Source organism: Thamnophis elegans, unplaced genomic scaffold (assembly GCF_009769535.1).
Source record: "Thamnophis elegans isolate rThaEle1 unplaced genomic scaffold, rThaEle1.pri scaffold_62_arrow_ctg1, whole genome shotgun sequence".
Taxonomy (NCBI): Eukaryota; Metazoa; Chordata; class Lepidosauria; order Squamata; family Colubridae; genus Thamnophis; species Thamnophis elegans.
The window spans coordinates 39056-62368 of NW_022473900.1; the positions used below are offsets into that span (position 1 = coordinate 39056).

At 43.8% G+C, this 23313-nt stretch overlaps 1 protein-coding gene and 1 long non-coding RNA gene across 2 annotated transcripts in view; one reads left to right on the top strand and one right to left on the bottom strand.

Moving 5' to 3' along the window:
- Positions 1–23313, bottom strand: part of LOC116523607 (NACHT, LRR and PYD domains-containing protein 12-like) — a 61104-nt gene that overhangs the window by 20327 nt on the left and 17464 nt on the right. The gene's annotated exons all lie outside the window — the stretch shown is intronic.
- On the top strand, positions 7475–14751 carry LOC116523618. Its single transcript, XR_004257092.1, has 3 exons — positions 7475–7554; positions 11607–11609; positions 14710–14751. It is a non-coding gene; the product is annotated as an uncharacterized LOC116523618 (long non-coding RNA).

The following is a 23313-nucleotide window of genomic DNA, read 5'->3' on the forward strand; positions in this document are numbered from 1 at the left end:
CGTATTCCATCCGCCAGTCAGTGCCGACTGGCGACTACTCGGAGGAGAGCCTTCTCTGTTGCGGCTCCGACACTATGGAACAATCTCCCCGTGGAGATTCGTACCCTCACCACCGTCCAGGCCTTCCACACAGCCCTCAAGAACTGGCTAGCCCGTCAGGTCTGGGGATAATCTTATTTTTGCCCCTCCCGAATGTTGAGTGAATGTTGAGTTTTACTGTCTAATTTACTTTGTGCACATTTCTTTTTGGTATTGTCCTACACCCCCCTTCCTTTTTTGATTGTAAGCCGCCCTGAGTCCCCTCAGGGAAAAGGGCGGCCTATAAATAAATAAATCTACAAATCTACAAATCTACACTTGTTTTGAGAGTGTGGGCTAAGGAGTAAAAAGGTTGGGTCAACTTCAAAACAATATAATTGGTATTTGTTCCTCCGGCCACTTGATGGGACTACAGAGCAGCAACAGTACATAAAGATTACATGTTGCAGCATGACCCTCCCTGCCTAGTATCAACTGATACCACTATTTGAGTTCTGAGATGGTAGCATTAAGTGAGCTGCCATTACTTTTTTGCTGATATGGCTGTCAGTAGAATGACATGACTGCAGTTTCCAATCAGGCTTCTGGGAGCTTGACAGTGATATATGTTTGGAATATAACATCCCATTGTTGGCTTCTCCCTTAAAATTGCTGAAGTGATCTGATGTATATCCAGCACCATTCTGTAGCAATGGGACCCGAGTCATGTCAGAATGTATCTGGACAATGACTTGGCTTTGAGGCTGACACATCACTGCTTCTGCTATTGTGAGGTTGCCGTCAGATTCTGTGTTGGATGAACAATCTCCATTCATTAAGGATCTGTGAGATGTTGAACATTTTTCCTTCAGAAAAAGTTCTTGCTTGCAAGCCACGTCCACTCGCAGATGCAGATTGCCCTTCTATGAAATGCTTTCTTTCTCTGCATTTGGTTTAGATGGTTGAAATTGAATCTTTGGCATATTTCGGGGGGGGGGGGCCTCTGAAATAAGGAAACCAGTTTGTTCTGAGGATGCAACAGTCTCTGATGTATTTGTCCCACACCTTGTGTCAGGATCTTCCTGTGACTGACTGAACGGAAGTTCCTTTTGAACAAATATAGAAGACACTGCAGAAGGATGATTCAGTTTCTTTTTGATCTTTGCTGATGTTTGTGGTGTGGCTGTAGGCTGCTGCATCACTAGAGCCATAGAATTCTCCACAGAGTCTGTGGTATGAATAGCACAGATAGATTCTGGAGGCTGTGGCATGGAGCATGCTATAGTTTGTTCTTTATTGTTAGCTAGGCATTGCCTCTGTGGTCTGAAGGGAAGAGGGGTGACCCAGTTGTCAGTATCTTCTTTGACTAACCCCTCCTTTATAATTTCTAAAGGGAGTTTGTCCTCAGTAGATGTTGCCACCTGGTTGTCATCTTCCATCCTTTGGAAGATTGTGCACCTTAAATGACCTTGGTCATTGTCACAGGCGAGGGTGTCACTAAAGGGGCCTATAAAGGGACATGGCAAATGGGTAATGTGTGGTGATTCTTTTAAGAGGAATTGGTTGTGGCTTGGCTGAAAAATAGAAGGATGTCCATTCTCTAATGTACTTATCAGCATGCCGCTAACAGGGGTTGGTTTGTGCATGCTTCCTAAACAGACATCACCTATAATGACCCTCCCTAGGTCTAATTTCTGAGCGTATGGAGCATTGATCTGAGCTCTTGCCTTGTGGACTGGGAAAATATCTCTCCCTAGTAGCAAAACTCCCTGAACCTGAGGATCAAGCTCTGGTATCAGATGTGCTATGTAATTCAAATGTGCGTGATGAATTGTTACATCTGGTATAGGGATTTCAGATCTATGGTAAGGGATCTGGTTGCATTTGATAAGAGTTGGTAAAGTCAGGCATGTTTTTGACTTGATAACCAGATGCTCTTCTCTCCACCGTCTCCATAATTCCTGCACAAGTTTTTAAGGAATATGAAGTACTGGGGCCTTTAATGCCAAAGATATCAAAGAAGGATTAGCTGGCTAAAGATCTATTACTTTTGGCACATATGATGGCATAAAGCTTAATGGCTTTGTCCCTTTAGCTTGCTGGGTAGACTCTGACTAGACAGATTTTGGAACAGGACTTGCCATCTGCAATCTCTTTGCAGACTTCTGTGCATTTTGCATGGATTTATGTTGTGGTTGTAGCAATGCGTTCTTCTTCCCTGCTGTCCTCACAGCCACTGTAAGTGTGTTGTAAAGTCCATGGTGCTGGCCCTTGATGTAAAGCTGTATTGTGGCCTATGGTGCCATGCATTCCATGCATTTTACGCTGACCTAACAGTCATTGGAAAAGTGGGGAACAGATGAGCAGCACTTGTAGCAAATGTTGTTTGCTTTCAGGAAAGCTTTGCAATCTTACATGGACTTACATTACCCCTGAAGGCTCTGCATTCTAGGAGAGGATGTGGCTTCTGATGTAGAGGACATTGCTTACCAGGATCTCTGATATCCGTTTCTATGTGAGGATTTGGCAGACCTGTGAAGGAATCTGGAGGAGTCACATTAGTTTTGTGGACTGCTACCGGAGAGTTGCAAGAATTGATCTGAGCAACACATGAGAATGTGAAGTCAAAGCTAGGATCATTTCCTGTTTTAGCTTGTTGGCACACAAAGTTCACAAAAACAGAGAAGGGGGAAATGGAACATTGTAGTCTCTTTTGTATTTGGAGCTATGTATGTGTGATCCACTGCTCTTGAAAGTTATAGGGTAACTTTCGTACAATGGGGTTGACATCTCTGGCTGTGTCAAGGAACGCAAGTTCCCTTCCGACTTAGCTACTTGAAGTTCCATCAGTAAGTCGATAAATTCCCTAAATTTCTGATAGGGTTAGGGTTTTCCATTTTCTACTGCTTCTGATGAGCCATAGCACTCATCAAATCGATCCCAGATCATTTTAAGGCCTGTTTCAGGGTAATTTATTTTTATTGTCCTGATTCATTTTGCATGCTTATCAGATTCAATTCTGAGGCTTTTAATTATATAATTATAATTTAATCTATTTCTTCACTATATGACAAATCTAGGCCTCTAATGGCATTTTGGAAAGAAGATTGCCAGGCTCTATAGCTTTCAGGAATATTATTAAACTTTTCAAGTCCTTGTGTGACTAGCTCAGGTCATGCAAGAAATTTGGCAAGATCTATGGTGGCTTGATTAGTCAACTGTGCATTGCTGTGGTGAAAAAGATGTTGTGTAGTCATACCTTTTAGGAGTCTCTGGTTTTAGCTGGTCCTTTCAATGCTGCTCTGGTGTGAAGGCTGATCCTGTGGGATAATTTGCAGACTCAAGTATCTTGGGTGTCTGTGTGTGTGGTGGTGGGGGGTCTGCTATCAGAAGTGCAGCTTGCTTGGAGCTTTCTTGTTTGTAGACTTGAGGCTTGTTGTTAGCCTGTAGTGGTGCCGAGTAGCATCTTTGACTTGCTTCCTGAAGGTTGCCTTTTCCATCGAGGTGAGCATTGCTGCTTGGCCTGGAGTGCTGATAGACATACTCTGAAGTGCGTAGGAGAGGATCTTGGGGCTCAACTCCTGGCCCAAGCATGTTGCTGCATTTACTGCAATCGTTGCAGGAATATACAGCTCTTTCTAGGGCTATGACTTTGGCTGTGGCAGCTGCTACTTCTTTCTCTATGGCAAGAGCCTCCAAGTCTGCTTCTAAAAGAACTTTCTGCATTTCTAATTGTGCTCTCTCCTTTTTCATTTCCATTTTTTGTTCAGCAAAGCCTGCTTGTGCTTTTGCTGCTTCAGCTTTTGCACTGGCATTAGTAACTTGCTGATGACTGTTTGTAAGAACTAGAAACTTGAGAGCTTGTCTTGTATGAAGGTACCAGGCTCTGTGATATGGTGTCTTCTGGAGCTGCTTGAGTGTCTAGAGCTGTGATGGCGAACTTATGGTACGCGTGCCACAGGTGGCACATGGAGCCCTATCTGTGAGCACGCAAGCTGTCGCCCAACCCAGCTCCACTGCACAGTATGCGCGCCTCCTGCCAGCCAGCTGATTTTTGAGTCTCTGCTGCGTATGCGGTAGACATGTGTGCATGCGGGGGGGGAGTGTGGGAGAGTGGTGCCCCCCGCACCCAATTTTTTGTTTTAGAAGGCTTCAAGGAGGCCTTCTAGGCCCAACACGGGGTGCAGGGGTGTGTGGCAACCCCCCCCCCCCCCCACGGCCTGATTTTGGCCCCAAGAAGCTTCAGGGAGGCCTGCTAGGCCCAAAACAGGGCATGGGGTGGTCCCACACATGCACAGGGGTATCGCACGCATGCACGGGAAGAGGAGAAGTGCAGGGGGAGTTCATGCGTGCATGCACAGGGGGTGGGATGCATTGTACTATGGGTGTGGGCCCACACACACACACTGTCACACACGCACACGTGATTTTGGCACATGAGGACAAAAAGGTTAGCCATCACTGGTCTAGGGACTGCTGCATGGCTGTATGCAGATAGCTGCATTGGCAGAGTAGCAGGTCTCTGTATAGTCATTATTCAGATCCCACTTGCTGGGTAACCACTGTTTCACTGTTCTGTCCTCACTACACATAGTCTGTGTGCAGCTTGACCTGCAGCTAAACCCACCTATCCTCCAATAAAACATACCATGTGCATAGATCTGGATGCTTTATTGAAAGAACAGGATATGGTGAAACTGGGGGAAATAGGAATAAATACAATGAGAACCAAATACAAGATAGGCAGTATTGAGTTCCTGCTGACCATAACAATTAATAAATACAAGTAATCTAAATCTCACCAGTGATGCTCTATGTGTGGGTTTGTCCTCAGATGACCATGTGTCATAGATTATGATGGATTCTTCTTCCTGCTTCTACTTCCTCCTCCAAATACTAAAGGAAAATGGAGTCTAGCTTCCTAGTGTGCACTTGGTTTGAGAGTGCAGGCTGATGGGTATATGGGTTGGGTCAGCTTCAAAACAATATAATGGGTGTTTGTCCCTCCGGCCACTAGATGGTGCTAGAGAGCAGCAACAGTATATAAAGATCATATGTTGGGGCATGACAATATATTTTGTGCAGACTGCTTGTTATTCATAGAGAAAAGTTTATAATACTTGATAGACATTCCAGAAAAGAAAAAGATTTTATTATAAGAAGATAAGCTGGAAGGAGCAACCTATATTTAATGAATTTGGCTGGAAGGAATAACTTAAATTTAATGAATTAATAGGAATTAGAGTGAATTTATATATTTAATTGAAAGAAAGTTTGAATGTAAACTGCATTTGAAAATGCATTTTTTGCTTTATATATAATGCTTAAGTTATTCCTAAAGTTTCTAAAATATTATTGAAAATGTATTTGAAAATATCTATGTTAAGATGAAGTTTTTTAAAAAATGTATTAGAACTTATTGAATTTACAAATATTCTTAAACAAAAATTTAGAGATTTAAAATGGATGTTAAAAGAGGTTTTTTTCCTCCTTTCAGGTTAAAGAATCTGAAAGACTATAATGAACATTGCTAATATACAGTAAATTATAACAGTCTGTAACAGGGGTCCTCAAACTTTTTAAACAGGGGGCCAATTCATGGTTCCTCAGACTATTGGGGGGGGTGGGGGGACTGGCTAAGTGGGTGTGGCTAGGTGGTCATGTGACTGGGTGAGTGGGAGTGGCCAATTTTGCAGTCCATTTTGCCTTTTTCCTTCCTAAGATGCACTTTCTTGAACTCAAGGCATCTATTTATTTAGATAAATTTATCTATTTATTTTTCCCCTCCAAGGGAAAAAAAGCACACACTTTCTTGCCACTTGCTTAATTTCAGTGCAACAGCAGCTTCAGGTTTCTTAAGCCATTAAAAAAAGAATAAAACAAACAGGACTTCCTTCAAAATAACTCCTGATTACATGTTTCAGAAGACCACACAATAAACCAGACTAAGAACTGCATCAATTAAAACTGCAACTAAAACTCCCAAGATTTGGGAAAGAGAATCACTCTAAAATCCATTAACATTGCATTTCTCTGAATGCACCATATATCTTTATCATATGTATTGTAAATTGATTTCTGATGCATTTAACTTATGGAATTATCTTTTGTTACTACTTCCAGCAATATTAATCTGTATTTCTTACTTTATGTAAAATGAACAGATTTCAAATTACCGTATTTTTGGAGTGTAAGATGCACCTTTTTCCCTCAAAAAAGAGGGTAAAAATTTGGGTTTGTCTTATACACTGAATACAGCATTTTTGGTATACCGAACCCCGCCCCCTTTGCAAAATGGGCATGCAGAGGATTTGGGAGGCTTGCAAAGTGCTCCTGAGGGCTGGGGAGGACCGTTTTTGCTCGTTTTTGCCCCCCAGCCCCAGGAGCACTCTGCAAGTCCCCCCTTTTTTGCAAAAAAATGAGGTATGCAGAGGGTTTGGGAGGCCTGCAGAATGCAAAAACTTTTTTTAATGTACCTTTTCAAAATCATGGTGCCTTATACTCCTGTGCATCATATAGTCCAAAAAATATGCTATATATACCCCATTGAGGATGTCTGTAGCCAAACACAACCCCCACAAATTTGCTCTCTCTCTCACACACACACAAACTGCTTTAAAAGGTAAATATTAAATATAAAGTAAATGTTACAGGCAATACCTTAATGCTGATTAAATCTAAAAGAGGCCAAATAAGGAGGACTGATCAGAAAGTGACTCACTGATAACTAAGGACAGATCCACCTCAAGTTTCATTTAGAATTGGAGGGGTGACAGAAAAAGAAAAGCTTTTAAATTAAACAGGCTTACTCTGGTAATTACACAGCTAATCAATTTAGGTTAAGAGCCGAGGTGGCACAGTGGTTAGAGTGCAGTACTGCAGGCCACTTGAGTTGACTGCTAACTGCAGTTCGGTGGTTCAACTCTCACCAGCTCAAAGGTTGACTCAGCCTTCCATCCTTCCGAGGTGGGTAAAATGAGGACCCAGACTGTGGAGGCAATATGCTGACTCTGTAAACCGCTTAGAGAGGGCTGAAAGCCCTATGAAGCTGTATATAAGTCGAACTGCTATTGCTATTGCTAGGTCCCGGAACGCAGGGAATGAAACAACAACAACAACAACAAAACCCTTCCCAACATTGCTGCTTCTGAACTAAAGCAATTGAGCAGGGAAGCCAGAATGTGAAAGATCCTTAGCAAAATGTTCATCTTAGCAACCATAGTAAGCACATGCAGAGGAGACAAATCCAGTCAGTGAAGGTGTAATGATGTGTGTGTTTTATGTTATATCTCAAGTTCAAGTGTTATGCCCAGTTCTTTATGCATGTTAGGAAACAGTTAACATTTCTAGTCATGTGATCTGGGGGCAGGAAGTTGTTGTAAGATGGCTGCTGCTGAGTAAAGACAAGCTTCTGGTTCAAGCTCCTTGCTGTCTGCCTTTATATTGCGTTAAATCATCACATGGTACCAGGAGTGGGGTGAGAAGAGTCATGGCAGCAAACAGCAACACAAAGAACATTCCTTCCCTGGATTTGGAGTCAGGGAGTGTTAGATCGGGTAAAGGAGGCACACTAGGCATCAAGTAACAACAGCTCTTTATTGCAAGTCAAGTAAACATCCGGAGTGAAAATGGTCTGGCAGCATCCCCTTTTAAAGGGATCTGTCAGACCTCTTGACCAATGGGATTCAACCTCTGTTCCCGCCGGAACAGAGGACCTTGGTGGAAACTTCTTTCAGTCTGTCAGCAGGGGGGAATATCTAACACCTCTTCCCTCTAGGATAGATGAACCCAGCTGGTGATGTAGTCACGAGGTGGGCTTTTGTGTAGTTCTGCCTGACCTGCGCAGTTCAGTTTCAGTGGTTTCTTCGGACAAGTCGGACGGACTTGTTTGCTCCATGGTTCTGCCTAATGGAAGCTCCTGGAACTTTCCATAGGCTGCGGCTGGATCTTCTGGAGTGGATTCACTCGGAGCTCGCTGTGGTTCTGCATCGAAGTCACATAAGTTTTCCGCTATTTCCGGGCTTGAGTTTGAAGTGACTGGGTTGTTGTTTTGATTGTTTATCACAGGAGTTACTTTTGGTTGCCTACGTTTGGAATTGAAAAGCCGGCTACGGAGTTGGTCAATGTGCCTTCTCCAATATCTACCGTCCTCGAGCTGTACGGTATATGATCGAGGACCTGTAATTCCGATCACCGTGGCAGGAATCCACAATGTCTCCCCTGTGTAGTTGTGTGCATATACCAAATCCCTTATGGAGAAGGATCGGACTTTGCTTGTGGAGTCGGGGGGTGATGTAGTAGAGTAAATTGGGTGTAGCTGGTCTAGATGAGACCTTAGGTGGCGGCCCATGAGAATCTCGGAGTGGCTTCTCCCAGTGGTAGCGCTGGGTATGATGTGTTGGCTCAATAGGTAGTGATCGATTCGTGTTTGCCAATCGCCGGGGCCCATCCTAGCGAGGGCCTCTTTTGCAGAGACCATTCTCTCTGCCTGGCCATTGGAGGCCGAATGGAATGACGCAACCAGGGCATGCCTGATCCCGAGGGATGCTAGGATGCTAGGAAAGTCTCAAATGGCATGGCTGTGAATTGTGGGCCATTGTCCGAGACCAAGATATCAGGGAACCTGTGTGTGGAGAAAAGTTTCCGTAGAACTTTAATAACTGCTTCTGCTGTAGTTGATGTCATTAGGGCTACCTCTAACCATTTTGAGTAAGCATCCAGCACTATAAGGAATGTTTGGCCATGTACTGGTCCTACAAAATCGATGTATACCCGGGACCACAATGCTTGTGGTCGCTCCTATTCTTTAGCGGGCGCTTCTGGGGGGCTGGTCTGGATTCCTGGCAGGGCGTGCATGTGGCTACCCATTCCTCAATTTCCCTGTCCATATTAGGCCACCATACGTAACTCCTTGCTAAGGATTTCATCCTGACTATTCCAGGATGCCCTACATGCAATGCTTCCAGTACTGTGATGCGCAATTTGTTGGGAATAGTTACTCAGTCCCCCCACAACAAACACCTGTTAATCACCGACAGTTCATCCCATTTGGTAAAATACATTTTGAAATCAGCCCCGACAGGTCCCTTTGGCCACCCCCTCCACACCCAGTTCAGAATTTGCTTTATTTGTGGGTCTTTTGCAGAGTAGCATGCAACATCACTAGAGGAGACGGGTCCATTTTCCAGGCAGTCAATGAGGAGGACCATTGTCTCAGGATGGGGTCTGTGAGGACTTCGGGCAGGGGGCAGTGGCTCAAGGCATCCGTGTGCCCTAAAGTGGAGCTGGGTCGGTGAATCAGGCAGTAGGAATATGCAGCCAGGAAAATAGTCCACCTGGTCATTCGGGGAGATAATGACACTGGGTGGGACGATTCCCAGCCAGTAACCCTAAGAAGGATTTATGATCTGTGATTAGTTCAAAATCTCGGCCGTAGAGGTACTTATGGAATCTTTTTACTCCAGCCACTGCAGCCAAAGCCTTGTGCTCCAACTGGCTGTAATTTCGCTCTGTGGTGGACAATGCTCTGGAATAAAATGCGATGGGGGCTTTGGTTCCGTTGGGCATGTGGTGGCTCAGGACAGCACCAACACCAAATGGAGATGTGTCGCATGTCAATACTAAAGGCAGGGTCTGGCTGTATTGTACAAGGAAGGAATCTGCTGACAGGAGCTTTACTGCGTTAAATACGGCAGTCTCGACTTTGCCCCAGGACCATTTCGTGTTCTTGGTTAGGAGGCGATGTAAAGGTTCAGCAATGGTGGCTTTCTGTTTGAGAAAGACGCTATAGAAATTAAGGAGCCCAAGGAATGCCTGCAGTTCGGTCTGATTGAGAGGTGTGGGGGCGTCGTTAATAGCTTAAATTTTTTGTGAGGTTGGGTTGATCCCAGACCCATCGATCAGGTACCCAAGGAACTCTACTTTTGGTACATTAATTTGACATTTTTCCTTTTGAGGCGGAGACCTTTGTCTCTAATTTTGGTCAAAACTGCTCGGACGCTTTTTAAAAGTTCTGCCTCATTTGCAGCCGATACCAAGATGTCGTCGAAATAGGGGACAACTCCTGGAATTCCCTGCAAAAGTCATTCCATGACACTTTGGAACAGTCCAGGGGCGATACTAACTCCAAATTGCAGGCGGTGGCATTTGAATGCACCCCTGTGCGTCACATGGGCCTCCACGGTAGCACCATCTGCTGGCAATTGTTGGTATGCCTGTGCCATGTCTAATTTTGCAAAGATTTTTCCTGGGCCGAACAAATGTAGGAGGTGCTGTACAATGGGTACAGAGTATGAGCTTTGTTGTAATGCTTTATTAATTGTACATTTATAGTCCGCGCAGATGCGGACAGACCCGTCAGGCTTGACAGGTGTCACAATTGGTGTTTCTCAGCGTGTGTGATCGACTTCTAAGATGCCCTGGTTCACAAGCTTGTCTATTTCTTTGTCTATTTTAGGGCAGAGAGCGAAAGGTACTCTCCTGGGTTTTAGCCTAATTGGGGCTATTGTGGGGTCTAAGTTAAAGGAAATAGGGGTTCCTTTGTACTTACCCAGACCAGTGCCAAAAACATCCTCGAACTCCTTAAATATGGGTTCAGCGCCGGTGCTGAAAATGTCCTCGAACTCTTTAAAGATGGCTTAAGTGCCTTCGTCCTTCACGGAGTTGATGCCGGTCACTTCCATTCCTAAAGCTTAGAACCAGTCCAGCCCCAGGAGGCTTTGGAGGTTTCCGCTGACCATTGTCACAGGAAGATTTCCACTGAATTGCTTGTAGTCCACCCGGAAGGTGCCCTGGCCGACAATGGGGACTTCGTTCCCCTGGTAGTCGTGCAGGCGGATGTTGGGGTGTCGGAGGTGATGCTTCTGTAGCTTTGGGATCGCTTGCTTGAGAACTGACCATGAGATTATGGTCAGTGATGACCCGGTGTCAATCTCCATTTTGCATGGAGAGCCCTCGATGACGACAGTGACTGTCAGCTTTTTGGAGCGCCTGGTATGGATTTGTCTAACTAGTTCAGTGACATTCAGCTTCCTTAGGCACCCTGAGTGGATTTGTGTGATAGACATTTGGTTGGCGACCCTGTCATCGCTTTCTGACTGCCGTGGGTACTTCTGCCAAGCCCCTGGTTTTGACAGCTGTTGGCGGCTTTTTGACCCTCTGGGCTGTCTGGTGGCAGTGGGGAATTCGCTGTGGCACATCTTGCCAATGTGCCCCTTCCGCTTGCATTGCTGGCAAGTTGCATCACGAAAACAGAAGGATGCTCGGGCATGGTCTCCTCTGCAGCTGGTGCAGGCCAGAGTTTGCAAATTGAATTTTTGCGCCTTCTTGGCATGGCTACTGCGCATGCGGCAGCTGTCGTCTTCCCCACTTTCGGAACTCTCGGGCTCGGTGGTCTCGGGATGTTCCTGGGTACCCTTCTGCATGTCTTGAGGTGTGCTCTGGCTCCGTAGGGTTTCCGTCGACTTGGCAGCTGATTCGGATGCCCTAGCCTTGTCAAGTGCGATCTGCAGAGAGAATTTAGACTTAGCAAGTAACCTCCTCTGCAGAGTGATGTCTTGCACACCGCAAATTATATGGTCCAAAATCAGCTCGTCCAGGTCTTGGAATTCACAGTAGGTTGCAGCTTTTTGGAGCGCTGGTACATACTTGTTGATGAATTCGCCCTCCTTTTGGTTCCTGATGTTGAATTCAGGCCGGCGAACATATTTAGATTTATTAGATTTTATTAGATTTTATTAAGAATTTATATGCCGCCCTTTTCCCTGGAGGGACTCAGGGCGGCTTACAATAATGAGGGGAAGGGGGTGCAAGACAAGACTTAAAGGAAAAAAAAAATCGTGAATAAAAGAAAATTATCCATAAAAACACAACATTCATTCAACATTCGGGCGGGGTGAGAGTAATCCTATCCCCAGGCCTGACGGGATAGCCAGGTCTTCAGGGCTGTGCGGAAGGCCTGGACTGTGGTGAGGGTACGGATCTCCACGGGGAGGGTGTTCCATAATGTCGGAGCTGCAACTGAGAAGGCTCTCCTCCGCGTAGTCGCCAGTCGGCACTGACTGGCGGATGGAATTCGGAGGAGGCCTACTCTGTGCGATCTGATGGGACGCAGGGAGCTAATTGGCAGGAGGCGGTCTCTCAAATAGTCAGATCCACTACCATGGAGCGCTTTATAGGTGGTAAGTAGGACCTTGAAGTGCACCCGACGATCAACAGGTAGCCAGCGCAGCTCACGGAGGATTGGTGTTATATGGGCGAACCGTGGTGCGCCCATAATCACTCGCGCGGCCGCGTTCTGAACTAGCTGAAGTCGTCGGATGCTCTTCAAGGGCAGCCCCATGTAGAGCACATTGCAGTATTCCAGCCTAGAGATCACAAGGGCTCGAGTGACTGTTGTGAGAGCCTCCCGGTTCAGGTAGGGCCGCAACTGGCGTACCAGGCGAACCTGGGCAAATGCCCCCCTGGTCACAGCCGACAAGTGATGCTCAAAACTCAGCTGTGAATCCAGGAGGACTCCCAAGTTGCGGACCCTGTCTGAGGGGTGTAAATTTTGCCCCCCCAGCCTGATTGTTGGAACATTAGCCAAATTTTTGGGAGGAAAACACAACAGCCACTCGGTCTTTTCCGGGTTGAGTACCAGTTTGTTAGCTCTCATCCAGTCTTTAACAGCCTCAAGGCCCCGGTTCATCACGTCCACCGCTTCATTGAGTTGGCACGGGGCGGACAGATACAACTGCGTATCGTCCGCATATTGATGGTACTTAATCCCGTGCCTCCGAATAATCTCGCCCAGCGGTTTCATGTATATGTTAAATAGTAGGGGGGACAGAACCGAGCCCTGCGGCACCCCATAGGTTAGGGGCCTCGGGGACGATCTCTCCCTCCCCACCAACACCGACTGCGACCTGTCCGAGAGGTAGGAGGAGAACCACTGTAGAACAGTGCCGCCCACCCCCACCTCCCGCAGTCGTCGCAGAAGGATACCATGGTCGATGGTATCGAAAGCCGCTGAGAGGTCGAGGAGAACCAGGATGGACGCGTGGCCTCCATCTCTGGCTCTCCAGAGATCATCGGTCAATGCGACCAAAGCGGTTTCAGTGCTGTAACCGGGCCTGAAGCCAGACTGGAAGGGGTCAAGATAGTTAGCTTCCTCCAAGGTACGCTGAAGCTGTAAGGCCACCACCTTCTCAACAACCTTCCCCAGAAAGGGGAGGTTGGAGACTGGACGATAGTTGTTAAGAACTGCTGGATCCAAAGACGGTTTCTTCAGGAGGGGCCTCACCACCGCCGCCTTAAGCGCGGTGGGGAGGTGTCCCTCCCGAAGAGAGGTGGTAACAACCGCCTGGATCCAGCCTCGTGTCACCTCTCTGCTGTTGGTAGTCAGCCAAGAGGGACACGGGTCCAGTATGCAGGTGGAGGAACTCACAGCTCGCATAGCCTTGTCCACATCCCCAGAGGCAACATCCTGAAACTCAACCCAGAGATGGTCTACCAAGTTATTCCCCTGTGTCCCGGCTGGATCTGCGGGGGTGGAGTCCAGTTCCGATCGAAACCGAGCAACTTTGTCCGCCAAGAACTGACTATATTCCTCAGCCTTACCCTGCAGGGGGTTCCCCGTCTCCCTCCTATTTAGGAGGGAGCGGGTTATCCTAAACAGGGCGGCTGGGCGAGACTCGGCGGACGCTACCAAGGAGGCAATGTGTGATCTTTTGGCGGTTCTCAATGCCCAAATATACTCCTTGGTGCAAGCTGTCAACAGTGCTCGGTTCGATACGGACCTGTCGGACCTCCACTGGTGCTCTAGGCGTCTCCTCCGGCGCTTTATCTCGCGGAGCTCCTCGGTGAACCAAGGGGGTCTCCGCGAGCCGCTGACCCGGAGGGGCCGTAGTGGCGCAATTCGGTCCAGAGACTCCGATGCCGCCGAGTGCCAGGCCGCAGCAATAGTCTCCGCCGAACTGTGGGCGAGAGCGTCTGGAATGACCCCAAGCTCCGTCTGGAACCTAACAGGGTCCATCAGTCGCCTGGGGCGGAACCACCTTATTTAGATGGCTTAGATGGCATATTTAGATGGCATATTTAGATGGCTTAGGTGTGTAGTGAGTCTTCAGTGTTTGTTGCAGTGCAGACCAGGACACTGCTTGGAATGGAGTTGGTTCTGAGAGTTTTTCCGCCGTTTCGAACACTTCCTGGCCGCAGTAACCCAGGAACATGTTCTTTTTATGGGCTTCTGGAACGCCCATGAGATCGTTTGCTTCCAGGAAACACTCAAATCGTAGCATGTATGATTCCCATTGTTCGGTGGCTGGATCATATGGAGTTGGTGGGCATGCATAGCAATTCTGATTCTATCTGGTTGTTCCGCGATGGCTTGCTCGATGCCGCACAGGATGCTCCAGCTGGATGTACTTGCAAGGCTTCGTTTGCTCTTTGCTCTCTTTGTTTGTCTAGTTGCCTTCCAATCCCACCTTTGTCACCAGTGTTAGATTGGGTAAAGGAGGCATACGAGGCATCAAGTAACAACAGCTCTTTATTGCAAGTAAACATCCGGAGTGAGAATGGTCTGGCAGCATCCCCTTTTAAAGGGATCTGTCAGACCTCTTGACCAATGGGATTCAACCTCTGTTCCTGCCGGAACAGAGGATGTTAGTGGAAACCTCTTTCAGTCTGTCAGGGGGGGGGGGGATATCTAAGAGGGAACATATCTGAAAACTGGTCAAAGTGGAGGGAGCTGATAGAGCTTGTGTTTGCAGGATCTGATGCAGACAAATGGACTGATCAGCAGAAAGCAGCACATTTTCTGATATGTGTCGGACAGAAAGGATGTGATGTGTGCAGAGCCTGGCAAGCAAGTGGGGAGATCACTGCAGAGGACAAAAAGAAAACAGAGGTACTGTTTGCAAAGTTTGAAGCATACTGCACCCAAGGAAAAATTCCACAGTGCAGAGAAAACTGTTTTATGAGAGAAACCAGTGTGGAGGTGAATCTGTGGATGAATGGGTAACACAGCTGAGCTTGCTTGCCAAAGCTTGCGAGGAGGCAGACATGCAATAAATGCAAGAAAAGAGGACACTTTGCCAGAGTGTGTAAACTATCTTCACAAACTGGAAGGTCACAAACACGGACTGTATACACTATAGAGGACAATGATGACAATGCAGGATCAGACTCTGACTGCTCTCTGATATATCTTGCAGCGGTACAGAAAGCACATCAGTCTGCAGATGAAGCAAATGTAACATTACAGATAGGGGCTAACAAAACTCCAGTCACATTCAAAATAGGTACTGGAGCACAAGTAAATTGTGAGGCCCAGCCACGTATACTTGGAACACCTCAGGAATAAATCCCCTTTAGAGACTCTGGGCCTACCGAAACTAATGGGATATGGTGGAGAAAGCTGAAAGTAATGGGTCACTGTTATGCAAAATGCTCTTACAAGGGATCTGAACAAGTTTTACAATTGTTTGTGGTATAAACGCAAGCCCCAGCTGTAGTAGGTCTCAAAACAAGTAAAGAGATTGGACTTGTGAAAATAATAATGACTGTGGATGGTGGGCATAGAGGTCTGATGGAGGCTGACATTAAACGTGAGTACTGTGGTCTATTCAAGGGCCTGAGGTGCCTTCCAGTTATAAGCCACATACGTATAAAAGAGGGTTCACAGCCTGTCATCCATGCCCCAAGGAAAATACCTCTAACTCTTGTGGATAAAGTTAGACAGGAACTCACTAGGATGGAGAAGTTGGGAGTAGTAAAGAAGGTCACTGAACTATCGGAATGGGTCAGTTCTATGGTTGTGGAGAAGAACACAGGTGCAATTCGCATATGCATTGACCCACGGGATTTGAATGAAGTAATCATGAGAGAACACTACAAACTCCCCACCATAGAGAACATAGCACACAAGCTAGTAGGAGCGACAGTGTTCAGTGTATTAGATACCCAGTCTGGTTACTGACAATTGCGTCTTGATGAAGCCAGCAGTTACCTCACTACTTTAACTCCCCTGCGGGTCGATGGCACTTCACAAGGGTACCTTTCAGCATAGAGTCTGCACAGGAAATATTTCAAAAGAAATCACACGAACTGATTGCTGGTCTACATGGTGTTGAAGTAATAGTTTATGATTTGTTGGTCTATGGAAAGGATCGAATAGAGCATGACAGAAATCTTACTGCTTTGCTCAATCGATGTCATGAGAAAAATCTTAAACTCAATCCAAACAAAATGCAAATTGGGGTAGAAGAAGTGACATATTTTGGACACCAACTAACCAAGAGGGCTTGAAGCCTGATCCAAAGAAGATTACAGCACTTCTCGACATGAAGGCCCCAACCTCCAGAAAGGAGCTGGAGACATCACTGGGCATTTTCAACTATCTATCGAAATTCTCTCAGGGCTTCGCTCAACAGACAGCACCGCTACGTGCATTGCTTCAGAAGGATGCTATTTGGTGTTGGGATGCAAACATGGAAAAGACTTTTGACAAAGTGAAGAAGCTGGTTACTAAACATCCAGGGCCAATACTGAAATATTTTGATGTAAATGCTGACACTGTGCTTCAAGTGGATGCATCCCAGTTTGGGTTAGTGCTGTGCTGACTCAACAAGGACATCCTGTGGCATATGTTTCATGTGCACTGACCATGACACAAACCAATTATGCTCAAATTGAGAAAGAGGTGCTGGCCATTGTGAATGGATGTGAGAAATTTCACCAGTACATATATGCTCACCCAGTAGTTGTGGAAACCAACCACAAACCGTTGGAGTACATACTACGAAAACCACTAGCTTCTCATGTTTGCAGCGAATGATTATGAAATTACAGCAGTATGATCTCACAGTGAAGTATAAGCCTGGAAAGGAAATCCCAATGGCTGATAGCCTGTCAAGGGTGTTTCCAGAAGGACATGAAGCCAGGGATGAACCTGAGTTGGAAGAGCAGGTACATACAGTACTAGTGAACATGCCAATATCAGATGTACAGCTGGAGAAGATAAGACAAGACACCAAATAGGATAAAGTACTAGTGAAACTAACTCATGTCATGTGCAATGGCTGGCCAGAAAAACGCAAAAAGCTGTGTCCTGAGCTGCAGGAATTCTGGCCTGTGAAAGATGAACTATCCATTCATTAGGATATCATATTAATGGGTGACAGTATCCTTATTCCTAAGTCACAGCAGGCAGAAGTAATGGAACAAATTCACCAAGGACATTTGGGCATTACTCTGTGTAAGCGCAGAGCACGGGAGTTGGTTTATTGGCCTAATTTGGACTCTGATATTGAGACACTTGTGAAGAAGTGTGATACCTGCCAGACATTTCAAAAAAACAATATGAAAGAACACCTTACGCTGTAGAATGTTCCTTCACGGGCGTGGCAGAGACTGGCTACAGATATTTTTCATTTTGAAGACATCTACTACCTGATGGTAGTAGACTACTACAGCAAATATTTTGAACTAGTGCAGCTGGGAAGTCTAAAAGCATCAACAGTAATATGGACTTTTAAGACAATACTTTCAAGACATGGAGTGTGTGAAGAACTTGTGTCTGACAATAGGCCACAATTCTTAATATATATATTTTATTATGTTTTCATTCTATACAATCACATATTCACTGTGCTTAATCAGGGCATATAACATTGAGTAATAAACACGGCCCTCACTTATATAGAAAATGCCCTCTACAATACAAACCCAATATACCACCTTGGCCCACCATACACCCTCTTTCAACCCCCTCCAACTTTCATTCTTCCTTCTCACACACCCCTCTACGCCTACTTCCCCTCCCCCTCTATCTAACCCTAACCCTATCACTCCCTCTAATCCATTCCCTCCCTCCCTTCTCCTCCTCCTCTCTCTCACCCTCTCCACCCTCCTTCTTCTTTCACTCGACTCTTTCCTTCAGTATATTTCTATTACCTTCCAGTATATTCGGTTTGTTCTATTTTCGCACTAACATTGAAAAGCCACAGTATACAAATACAATCATGGAATTTAACACATATTGTATTTCCCCCCTCCCCCCTCCCCCTAAATCCCCACCTCCCTTCCCTCCCCCCGACTTCCCAAAGACCATACGTGGTATAACTTTTGGACAATCACAGTCTAAAATATCTCTACATTGAACTCAGCTTCTTACTGTTACCCAAATTTTAAACAATTTAAATTGTTACTGATACTAAGCATAAGCTATCTGGAGTTTCTTAGTCCCATATTTACTTTTTATGTAATCAATCCATTTTTTCCAGTCTCGTTTATATCTCTCGTTTGAATGTTCTTTGAGATATGCTGAAATTTTGGCCATTTCGGCTAAGTTCATAACTTTCAAAGTCCATTCTTGAATTGTAGGTAAATCTTTCTTCTTCCAATACTGCGCCACCAAGAGTCTTGCTGCCGTTATTAAATACAGAACCAAATTAGTCTCTGCTGCTGTAAAGTCAATACATATACCCAGTAAAAACAACTGGGGGGTGAATTTTATCCTTCTTTTGAAGATGTTTTGCAGGATCCACCATATTTTTATCCAAAATGCCTTGACATTATGACATGTCCACCATATATGAAAATATGTAGCATCACAAGAACCACATCTCCAACATTTAGGTTGAACATTTGGATACATAGAGGCAAGCTTTTTAGGATCTAGGTGCCATCTATAAAACATCTTATAAAAATTTTCTCTCAAGTTTTGTGCTTGTGTAAATTTCACATTTCTTACCCAGATTCTTTCCCATGTTTCAAGCATTATTGGTCCCTCGATATTCTGAGCCCATTTTATCATACAATCCTTAATCAGTTCCGTTTCAGAATCCATCTGTATTAATACATTATATATCCTCTTTATATGCATTGAGCTTTGATCTCTTATTTGTTTAAACAAATTATCCTCAACTTTTACAAAGCCAATTTTTTGATCTGTTTTCCACCTAGCCTGTAGTTGACCATACTGAAACCACGTTTGAACTACCTTCTCTTCTTTAAGTACCTCTAAAGATTTTAGTTGCATCACCCCTCTTTCTGAGATAAGAAGTTGTCTATAGGTGGTTCTATCGTGTTTTTGTTCTACATTCATATTTTCAATTGCATGTCTAGGAATTGCCCACATGGGCACTTTATCATTTAATTTATGTTGATATTTTTTCCAAACCCGCAATAAAGCATTTCTTAAGATATGATTTTTAAATTTCTTATCCATTTTTTTGTTAAATAACAGGTAAGCATGCCAACCATATAACAAGTCATATCCCTCGATATTCAAAATTCTGTCATTAGTTAGATGAATCCAGTCACTAATTGCAGATAATGCCACTGCGTCGTAGTATAATTTTAAGTTAGGTAATTTCAATCCTCCTCTTTCACGTGCATCTTGCATTATTTTCATCTTTACCCTCGGCTTCTTTCCTGCCCACACAAATTTGTTGATACCCTTCTGCCATTCTAAAAGATTCGCATCTCTTTTAAGTATTGGTAACATTTGAAAAAGAAATAAAAATTTTGGTAAAATGTTCATTTTTACTGCCGCTATTCTACCCAGCAAGGACAAATGCAGTTTTTCCCACCTTTTCAACTCCAACTGTATACTGTGCCAAAGTGGTTCATAATTATGCTTATATAATTTCCCATTTGAGATTAAAATATTAACTCCAAGATATTTAACTTTTTTAACTACCTCACATCTTAGCATCGCCCCCAGTTCTTCCTTCTGTTTGATAGTCATATTTATAGCTAATATTTTGGTTTTTCCTAGATTTATTTTAAATCCCGAGACTTGACCATATTGATTGATCGTGTTCAATAATACCCTACTAGATTCCTGCGGTTGTTCCAATATTATAACCAGATCATCCGCAAATGCACGGACTCTATATTCTTGCTGTCTAATTTTAATCCCTTTTAGACCGCCCAAGCCCCTTATCTTATTCAACAGTATTTCCAAAGTTATAATAAACAATAATGGGGACAGAGGACAGCCCTGTCTTGTACCTTTTTCAATTTGAAAGGAGTCTGTCAGACTTCCATTGACAATGATCTGGGCTGTTTGCTGCTGATATATTGCACCAATTGACCGTAAAAAGCCATCTCCTATCTGCATTTTTTGCAATGTCTTCAGCAGGAATTGCCAATTAACTCGATCAAAGGCTTTCTCCGCATCCAAAAATATGAATGCGGCCGGGATTTGATTGTTCTTTCCCAGGTATTCTAAAGCGTTAATAATTAATCTAACGTTGTTCTTCATCTGTCTGCCCTGTATAAAACCAGTTTGATCAGTATGTATCAATTGTTGAATTACCACCATTAGCCTATTTGCTAATATTTTAGTAAAAATTTTATAATCTACATTGAGTAATGAAATAGGTCTATAATTTTTTGGTTGGGTAAGGTCTTGGTCTTCTTTGGGTATCAACGATATGAACGCAGTCTTCCACGAAGGGGGCACTTTCCCTCCCGATTGAATTTTATTGAATAGTTCTCTGAGGGGTTCTACCATTTCTAACTGTAAATTTTTATAATAAACAGCTGTTAAACCATCTGTGCCTGGTGCTTTCCCTAACTTTAATTGTTTAATTGCCTGCAAAATTTCCCCAGAGGTTATAGGTTGATTCAGCTTATGCCTATGTTCTTCTCTAACTAGGGGGATTTTCTCTTTATCTAGGTATTTGTCTATATCTACGTCCTTAATTTTATCCCCTTTATACAACTCTGTAAAAAATTCCCGAAATACCTTTTGAATCTCTTCCTGTTGAAACACTTCCTTCCCTCTGTAACACAATTTGGATACATTTTGAGTTTTCCTTTTTTTTCTAATCTGATAAGCCAACCACCTACCGGGTTTATTTGCATTGCAGAAAGTATTATGTTTAGCATATAATAAACTGGTGGCTACCTGGTCAGAGATCAGCATATCAAACTGAGATTTTAATATAGCAATTGTTTCCCTAATCTTTGTATCTCCTGGATTCAATGTTAATTCTGACTCTTTCCCTTTAATTTCCTCTTCCAATTCTTTTCGTTTTTGCCCTTGTTTGTGTCTATGTATTTTGTTTATATTCATTAATACTCCTCTCATATACGCTTTGCTTGCATCCCATACATATTCCATAGATGTACCCTTATTCATATTGAGAACAAAATATTCCGATAGCAATTTTTTACAATCATTAACATACTTTTCATATCTAAATAAGTTTTCATTCAACCTCCAGGACCTTCTTGCCTGGGCTACCCTTCCCAATTCCATCCAGACTGGATTATGATCTGAAAGAACTCTCGCCATAATCTTTGTCTTCTTCACCCTGCAGAGTAAATCATTTGTAATTAGTATAAAATCAATCCTTGAAAGAGATTGATGTCTGTTGGAAAAAAAGGTAAAGTCATATTCTTCTGCATGCCTCTCGCGCCAAGCGTCTCGCAATTCAAAGTCGTCCAGCATGTCAAAAAAGGATTTGGGTAACTTAGCTCGGAATTTGGTGTTCGGGTGAGATGTCTTCTTATCTCTTTTGGTGTCGATCACGCCATTCCAGTCACCCAATAATATACAAGACTCAAAGTCCCACTGTACTAATTTAGCATGGAGATTTCTATAAAATCCATCTTGTTGTTGATTAGGAGCATAAATTCCCAAAAGTAACGTCTTTTTCCCTTCTAAGATTAAATCTAATGCAATATATCTTCCAAAGGGATCTGCTTCAATTAGCTCAGCTTTAATGTCTTTTCTTAAGTATACTACTATGCCGTTTTTCTTTTCCATGGCTGAGGTCGCAAAATGTTGGCCCAGTTTGGGGTTAAACAAATATTTTTGATCGGTTGATTTGATATGAGTTTCTTGCAAACAAATTATGTCATTCTTAAACTGTTTGAGATAATGAAATATTTTCTTTCTTTTCTGTGGAGAGTTCAGTCCGTTAACATTCCATGTCAAAATCTTAGTTGTCATTTTTGGTTGCCTGAAGCTTTTTTAGAGCCTCCCGCAAGGCCTGTCTCACCTTTGGTTTGGCTCCTCCCACAGCTTCTGAGCTTGTTGCAGTAGCTCCTTGATCAGTGGCCAACGATTGTTGAGATTGTTGCATAGTAGCTTGTTTATCCGTTTGTCTGGTGGTCATACGGTTGGATCTTTTTTCCTTGACTCCTTGCCCTTCCGGGAGAGGGAGATGATACATTTTATCTGATGGTTGTGTGGTTTGCTGTTTATCTTGTTCATCTCGTGGTTTTTCACCATATCCCGAAGATTCAGGGTATCCCATCTTCAGAATCTTATGATAGAAATCACGAGCTTTCCATACAGAACTGAGACGATATCTTTGTTTGTCCATTGTAACTATAATACCGAATGGGGCATCCCATCTGTACTGTATCTGACGCTTTCTGAGCTCTTCCACCAGAAAAACATAATCTCTTCTGGCTCTTAGCATCTGAGGTGGTATTTCTTTCAAAACAATCAGGTCCTGTCCACCAATTTGAAGCTTAGTATTATAAGACTCTTGTAATATCATATTTCTAGATTCTCTTGTAACAAAGTATATTACCACATCTCGGGGAAGTTGCCTTTGTTTTGCCGCCCACGAGTTAACACGAAAAGTCTTGTCAATCTGCCAATCAAAATTGGATCCCGGTTTTCCCACCAGACGGTCAAAAGCTTCAGAAAACATTTGCTTTAAGTTCTCCTGCTTTTCTTCACGCAGCCCCCTCACTCTTAATGCAAGCTCCATCTGCTTATACTGTATCATAATAATTTGTTTTTCAGCATTATCAATTTTTTGTTCCACCACTTCAGTTTTGGATATCAGGTTAGTTTTAGCTTCATTGAGAATTTCTAAATTATCTTCCATTCCAGAAATATATTCTGTTATCACATTTACAATTCCCATCATATTATCATTCATTTTAGTGACCCTAGTATCGAATTTGTCATATAGAACTTCCATCTCATTCCTTATTTCATCTTTGAACTCTCTAAGCATTTCTAGATTCTGTTCTCTGGATTCTCTAAACATTTCTAAGTTCTGTTCTCTGGATTCTTTGAACATTTCCAGGAAAAATTCTTTTGTTAGTACGTCTCCACTAGGGGGCATAGATGGTGAGGGCTGCAACTTTGTGCCAGGTATGGGAGACGTTTTCGGAGGTAATTTCACAGAGGTTGATTTGGATGCCATTATATTTTGGTTTTAATTATTTATTCTAAATTGCTAATCCACTGTGCTATTTGGAGAAAAAGAAATTCCTCCCCCCCCCTTTTTTTTTTTACAAAGGGTTTTACGGAGGGTTTCAAAAGAGAAAGTCCAT